Consider the following 6,000-nt stretch of genomic DNA (forward strand, 5'->3'; position numbering starts at 1 on the left):
AGAAGTGATGTACTACCTTACACCTAACTGCTTGCGAAAATGCGCAAAGCTCTCTGAGGGAAGTCCTTTTGTAAGTAGATCAGCAGGATTTTCTGTGGTGTGAACTTTGACAAGCTGAAGTTGCTTATCCTCGAGCATTTCCCTCATGAAATGATACTTCACATCCATATGCTTTGTCTTTGAGTGATAAACTGGATTACGAGCCAATTGTATAGCACTTTGACTATCACAATATAACACAGGCATCTCTTCTTTGATTCCCAAATCTGTTACTAGTCGATTAAGCCAAATTGATTCTTTGCATGCCTCTGATGCTGCAACATATTCAGCCTCTATAGTAGACTGAGTAACACAATCTTGTAATCTAGAACGCATAAACTTGTTGAATTTATGGTACCATGCCCTCGGTGATTGTTTTAAGCCATAAAGACTCTTTAACAACTGGCATACCCAATCTTCCTTGCCTTTCTCAACAAACCCTTCTGGCTGCTGCATGTAAATTTCCACATCTAAATCACCATGCAAGAACGCTGTCTTGACATCCATTTGGTGCAACACAAAATCTAATATGGAAACCAATGCAAGAAAGCATCTCAATGTAGTCATCTTGACCACCGGAGAGAAGACTTCATCAAAGTCAATGCCTTGTTCTTGCTTAAAGCCCTTGGCAACAAGCCTTGCTTTGTACTTTGGCTGACTATCATGAGTGGTGATCTTATACTGATAGCCGTTTTTCGGCTCTTTGTAATTGCCACAGTGAGTTACCTCACCCTACCAAAATCACCCAAACACTGTGGCTATCCCTACCATTTCACTGTACATAGGCGTGCGTGAGTCACGGGACTTTTCCCATATCTTCTTAAAAAACCCTCAATTAGCTAGTCATTGGGCTAGTTGAGCCCAAAAAAAAAAAAAAGTATATTATGGCCCATGCGTATGTAAATATTTCTTTATATATAGGGCCTAAATAAAAGATTTTTTCATAATTATTTTGGTATTTATTTAAATATTTCTACCTAGGTGTGTGTTATTTATGCTCTGTACATTGCCTCACCATTACCACAATTTTTCTTACCATTTTTCATACTCTTTATTCCATATAGAAATATTTTCATGTAAGCTTCTCTTATATTTGGTGTAACTCCACCCCAACAAAAATCCAAAAAAACTAGTTTTATTTATGTGTATATTTTTTCACTATTGTGATTTTTCCCTTCCTACATCTATTTTGTTTTTTTCTAAAAAATTAGAACACCAAAAATATTTATCTTTTTATGGTAGCCTCATAATGAGAGAGATTTCTTTTGACCCCTTTAGATTTTTTTCACTTATATTATTTATATTTGACATGTACATATTTTTTAGACCCCTCAATATTTGATTTTCTTAGTTGTACTATTCACTTATATCCTAATCTCAACAATATCTTCAATTATAGACCTACCAAATAAGGTCAAGGGTAGGTGGCATGCATACATGCACTATGGAGGGCTCACTCTTGGAGGTATTCAAAAGAATCATCCAAAGAAGGACCCCACAAGGACCTTTGCAGTGGAAAAAAACGGTCGGTTTTGCTGAATTTTTAAAGTTCACTTGCTCTTCGAATTTGAAAAGGTGATACAAACAAAAGTTGTAGCTCGTGGGCTGAACTTTTGCCTCAAATTTTTTCATATTTTTTTGAGCTACGAGCTGTGAGCTATGATTTTATTAGTGGACCCCAATTTTCCCATGTTATGCAGCCACAGTCTCTCTTCGACTTTATCATTTTCCTTTTTCACACACACTTCTCCACTCATCATCCCCACCTCTCTCACCCCTCCTCTTTGCACCCTACTCACCTTCTCCTCAACCTTGAAGAATAAGAGAAACCATGGTGAACTCATACCTCCCACACACAATTCCATTCCAAAATTGACCACCTAGTCTCATTTTTCCTCCTCCAAATTACCCATATCTTTCAAAAAAACCACAAAATTCAGCCTCTTCTCTTAAAAGACAGCATCATGGTGGTTGATTACTCAGCTTCAATTACCTTGTCTCTCAAGGAAGGTCAAGAGTGGAGAAAAAATGTACCGTCAAAGCTAGTGGACCGTCAACAAGCGTCAAAATTGGCCCTACTCAAGACACTTGGAGCATCAACCTTGTAAGAAATCCACCTTTTCTTACCTCTTAAGAGTTTTTCTTCCTTATTTGTATCCTACATGGATACTCCCATTGTAAATATCCAATTCCATTTGTAAATTAATACTAACTCTACTAACACTAACCCACTATGAAAAGTCCTATCACCTCCATTTCTCTCCTCTCTCTTTCCCCACCAACTTCTTGATAATTCCAAGCAAAAGAAATTAGATAAATTGCTGAAAATCTAACCCAACCATGGTTAGAGGAGTAACCCTAGCCTTCAAAATTGCTATAAAAGGAGGGTGTAGCTAGCACAAAAAGGGGGAGCCATAAGCAAGAGCACTATGCTATAGCTTGAGAAGCCAAGCTCAACCTCTCTAGAAGGAGTTCTTGAGTGGAAGCTCATTGTCTTATGCATGTGCATGTGTTGTAATAGGGGATTAGCAAGGGAACTCTATGCCATTGTAAGAGAGAGAGTGATCATTCAATTGAGAGTAGGAAATCTATCATTTCTCCTACTAGTGTAAGCCCAACATTCGCTGAATCAAGGAGGGTGGATTTGGACTAAGCTTGGATACTTTGTCTCCCTTCCAACGTGAAGTAATGGACAACAATGATGCGTAAGTGTCTTGGTGTTTTTTGTTAAGTTCTTGATAGCTTGTCTCTGGTGTTGTCATCAATCTAGCCATAAATCCCACATACTGTAAGAGGGCGACAGGGTGGAGAGGACTCCCCTGGCCTTAAGACAGTGATTGGGGTGGCTTTTCTTGTGATGTGTTGTGGTGAAATTTACGCAAGCTATGTTGAACAAATACTAATCTCACTTTGATTTGTCATGACAGATTTGTAAGAAGGTATTAATGCAACAAGCACCCCCTCCCCCTTTCTCTCTCTTGCTTACATATATAATTGTGTTTGCTTGATCATTGCCGATACGTTTCAAAGCAGCCCGAGCACTATCTCTCTCTCTCTCTCTCTCTCTCTCTCTCTCTCTCTCTCTCTCTCTCTCTCTCTCTTACGCGTCCTAGTTCGCATCCAAAACTAGGTGGTGCCCCAAATTTGTGTAGGGTTAGGTTGCGGGTTTGTGTGTGTGTTTGTTGTTTTTCCAACCCCAACCCAATTGAGCAGCACGGGAGCCTTGAAGGGTGTCTAGAGGTTGCTCTTCTTGTTGCCCGCCCCAGACCGCCTCAAATTGGTGCCCCCACGGAGGACAGGCTTGTGTATGTTTTGTGAAGGCTCAACCTTTAGCATAATCAAGTAGCTTGCATGAATCACGAGAATTTGTATGATCCCTTCATTCCCATTGCAAGGCAAAAGGTACACATAATTGTTAGTACTAAGTTGCAATTTCAGTGAGTAATTCGTAGAATTTTAGGTCCTCTTAGGTTAGCCGAGATAAACACTTCGGTAAATCCTTTTATTTTGCCTCTCATTAGGTACGATATTAGCTTGGACGTCTATATTTTTGTGTTATTTTAAGTATTAGGACATGCATAGGCCATGGATAATGGCCCAGGAATAAAGGTTTTTCCCTTTCATTTTACTCCACACATTAGAATAAACGTTGCAATTAGTAGAAAGATCCATTTTCAACAACGAATGGTGTTCATGTTTGGTGCCCAAAGAGCAGGAGAAATTCTTGCATCACCAAACCCTGCCATTCTACCTCTCATCAACTACCACACTTCTTTTGATGTACATGTGTTCATTTTATTTTAAAATGAAAGTGCAGCCCGGCAAAATAGTGTGTACGTTTGTTTTTTCTTTGTCCAAGTTGTTACAAGAAACAAAAAAACGATCATTTGTTCTAACTGGGAATGTGTGTGCAGTGAAAGTTCAATCCTTAGAGATCTAGCTCTATTACCAATTGAGTTGCAGGAGCAAGTAGTAAGGCGTCTCCCTCATAACAAGAGGGTGGTGAAGTTAAGACGGAAGGTCCTACGCGTGGATTCCATTTTCCTCTTGTTGTTGGGCACTAAGGAAGACCGCGCATTCATCCAACTAGTGTGTGCCCTAAGATTGGTAAATAGAGTGAAATTTGGCGTTTGGCGAGTGCATTTCACCATTGAGGAAGACTCTTCAGGAAACTTGCGGCCAGAGTTCATGCTTCATAGACTCACATTTGGTGAATTTTTCCCTCATTTGCGTCTTATTAATAGTCTTCCTTTCGCTTTCAACAAAGGAGATAGGGAGCTATTCAGAGCTTGTCTTAATAAAGAGAGCATAGAGAAGATTGCAAATTTGTATAAATTCTCATCCTTCTCTACTTTCTATGACACTTTGTTCATAGAGACATTGTAAATCTCTTTATGCTTTTGAATGATTTAACCATAATCCTAAGGAGTTTTTGTCCAGGAATTTTGTAGCACAAGTGGAGTCTTTAAATCTTGCAAACTTGATTGGACTTGATGAGGATGTTCTTTATGAAATTGTGAGAAGGTTGCCTCACTCCGACTGTGTGGAACTCGAAGGAAAGGAGCTCCTAGTCAATTGCTACTTTCTCACGGCCTTCGACGAGCATGAAGATCTAGTTTTTATACAAACCGCTTGTGCGTTGGGAATTGTAGAGCAAGTGCAATTTATCACTTGGGACGTGGTTGCTCTTTTGGATCCAGAAAATGAAATTCTAGAGATTTCTGTTTATCGCCTTAGCTTTGAAGAATTTCAACCCTTCTTAGAGCTCATCAATAGTCTACCTTTTTGTTTTGATCAAACAAATCGAGACCTTATTGAAGCTTGGATAGCTGAAGAAGAAAACCTAGAGTGGTATTTTCTCACTTCTTCATTTGCAGGCGAGTGGTTCTAAATCTCTATTGTATCCCTTATTGTAACTCGTATTGTAATCTTTCATAATAATGGAGAGCCAACGCCAAATGTCTGGATATCCTCTTTTCTTTGGAGAGCCTGGAGAGGATGCAGAATTATTTTTAGCAAATTTCAAGATGTCTTGCCGTATCAAGAGGATAGTAATCGATCAAGAACGTGTAGAAATGTTTGAGGTGGTCCTTAGGAAAGATGCTAGTACTTGGTTTGACTCTTTGCCTGAGGAAGTTAAGGGGAATTACACAGAAGTTTTGAATCGTTTTAAGAGATACTTCTTTGATCCCCAAAACACTCAAAAACTATGGCAAGACATTGTTTCTCATAAGCAAAAAGACTTAGATGACTACTACTTGTACAAGCAAGAGTTTCTACATCTTTGGGCTCTATGGATACGAAATGTTGCTAACCCTGGTGATGGTGCAGAATTTTTAAAGAAGGAGAGGTTCATAGCCGGACTCTTTCCTGACCTTAAGGTAAAAGTTGAGGCGGGTGCACCTGCTACTTTTGATGCAGCGGAAACTAGGGCTGCTGAGAAGTATAGGAAACTCAAGTGCTTAAGGGGAGAGGTTCCAATAGAAGTTCTTAGACCCAAAGGTAAGTCACAAGCATCAACATCTAGGGAGCTTCCTGAGGTAACGGCTGAAGTGATTGAGAAGTTAAATGAATCTTTAAGCAGCCTGTCAATTCACCTTGCACAAGCTGTAGGTCCAAAGGGACAAGCAAAGAAGTCAGAAGAGAGAGAGCCACGAACTAGGAGAGTCTTGCAATGTTGGAATTGCGGAGAGTCTGGACATGGGATGTATAATTGTCCTTGGCCCCGTGGAGAGCCAGGGAGACCTAACTTGAATTACCCAGTGATGAATGCAGGAGAAGGAGCTGGTCAACAACCAAGGCTTCTACAAAGGCCAAATGGACCAAGACCACCTCCACAAGGGGTAGAAGGAGTTCCACCTTTGCCAGATCCAAATGTGCATGTGGTAGAGGTGACAAATTCAAATGAGGTTGACATGGAAGCCAATGGCATTAAGCGTGGCCGAGGGAAAGGTAAAGAGA

The sequence above is a fragment of the Adiantum capillus-veneris genome, chromosome 15 (assembly GCF_014529385.1).
Source record: "Adiantum capillus-veneris isolate H3 chromosome 15, ASM1452938v2, whole genome shotgun sequence".
In the NCBI taxonomy this organism is placed as follows: domain Eukaryota; kingdom Viridiplantae; phylum Streptophyta; class Polypodiopsida; order Polypodiales; family Pteridaceae; genus Adiantum; species Adiantum capillus-veneris.